This window comes from Schistosoma mansoni, chromosome 2 (genome assembly GCF_000237925.1).
Source record: "Schistosoma mansoni strain Puerto Rico chromosome 2, complete genome".
NCBI lineage: Eukaryota > Metazoa > Platyhelminthes > Trematoda > Strigeidida > Schistosomatidae > Schistosoma > Schistosoma mansoni.
The window spans coordinates 23,659,711-23,661,476 of NC_031496.1; the positions used below are offsets into that span (position 1 = coordinate 23,659,711).

General features: G+C 30.9%; 1 protein-coding gene and 1 non-coding gene across 2 annotated transcripts in view; one reads left to right on the forward strand and one right to left on the reverse strand.

Annotated features, from left to right (window-relative positions):
• Smp_180950 (putative anion exchange protein) overlaps positions 1-1,766 on the forward strand; it is a gene marked incomplete at both ends in the record, with an annotated part of 20,436 nt that overhangs the window by 17,949 nt on the left and 721 nt on the right. The window lies entirely within an intron of this gene.
• Positions 948-1,766, reverse strand: part of Smp_tRNA_01936_Pseudo_TTG.1.1 — a 1,124-nt gene continuing 305 nt past the window's right edge. Inside the window, exon 1 of the tRNA in view lies at positions 948-1,766. This exon is cut by the window's right edge and continues 305 nt beyond it. This is a non-coding gene — a tRNA.

A 1,766-nucleotide genomic window follows, 5' to 3' on the forward strand; every position in this document is an offset into this window, starting at 1 on the left:
TTTCTATTGATTACTTCATTCACTCACTTACACATATACATATATACTTCAATTTTCTGTTACTGTACAACAATTGTGCAATGTAACAAATAATAAACATGGAAACTAATACTATCGATACCTCTTCACCCAACTACAGAAATCTATTATTCTTTTCACTTATATCTTCAATTAGTTTGTGTACTATCACATACATACACTTCCTTTTCTCCTTGTTTATCTCTTCTCCAATACTATTCATATACAAATCAATAAGTTTATTAATTCATGTAGATAACTCTACTCTACATATCCTTTTGAGTAATATGATTCTATAAAAGGGGAATTACACCTATCCTATATGCTGTTGATCCAAAAATTATACAATGATTCATTAGGCTTTATTATTTTTTTTTAAAAGAAAAGACAAAAAAATTTTTGTTTCCAGTCCCTTTTGATCTCATTCAATTCTGGTTTGTTTGTTTCTTCTCCTTTGATTTTATTTTTGTTGTTTTCTTTTACCTTAGTTGGAAGATTCAATCAAAACACTTACATATACATACACTAATACATAGAAAACTATCATTTCACACCTACCAGGCAATGGTAATAGTTTGTTTACATTGGTACTAAGATTATATATAGTTTCAATGTTTCTTTAAGCTTTCCATAAACTTATAAATACATTATATTATGCATTGAAAATACCGTTGGAATATCAAAATAATACGACTATTTTGTAATATACTTATTTATATATATATATAATTTCATTGATTTCAAGGGTTTCTTTTCATTGTTCAAATAAACTAAACTGTAATAATATTAAGAGAGAGATATTATCGAACTCATGACTTTCAGACGTCACGGTGGATATAGTTCATTCGGTTAGTTATTCGTTTGAAGTCCAGTGGCTCATACTTTAAACTTTCGGGCAGTCAACATGAACGTTTAACAGCTAGTTAGGTTGTGAATTGCTTTACTCCACTAAACACATCTTACTAGGATCTTAAAGCTTATCTTAAATTCAGTAGCTAATGAATACATAGTAAGCAAAGATGGATAGTGGGTAGAGATGACACATCGCAGGATAGCTAGCGTAACTTTCGATTTGTGACACATCATAGTTGTGAAAATAATCCGAAAAGAGTCGCATTAATAAAATAGAAATAAAAATCATAAGTTATGGAATGGGACGTAAAGACCATGGAAGAATGAGGGATTGAACATATTGTTTTCATACGCAAAGGTGAAGCTTGAAGTAGTGCAAAGCAATAGCCTGTGCTGTACACAGGTTTTTCACCTGCATTCTTTTTGAGAAGACTTTTTATACTGTGTGAGTGTGATTTTGAAGGAGGCCTCTGGTGAAGTGGATTGGCCGAAATTGACTAAATGCTCCAAGATTGAGCTTTTGAATGACTTCTGTAATGTTTTGGAGAGCCAGTCAGGATAATGTTCAGAGGCAAGTTCCGAAAGAGCTCGTTTTGTGAGGTCAATATAACTACTCCACATATGTAAGTAAACTGTATTTATAAGCTTGCAATGCTAAATGTTCACACAAAATAAATGCATTACCAAATTATCTTTTTACAATTCGTCATTATAAAAAAAGTGGGTGATAAGTTATTATACACCGGTCGTTAAAAACCGAGGCAAATTGAACATAATTTAGAACTTCTCATCAATCGTTGACAGAAACCGCTTTCAGACTAAATAGCTCCACATAAACTATTATGGAAAAAACAATAACTATGTATTCATTAAATTAATTTAGTATTGTTTGTTTG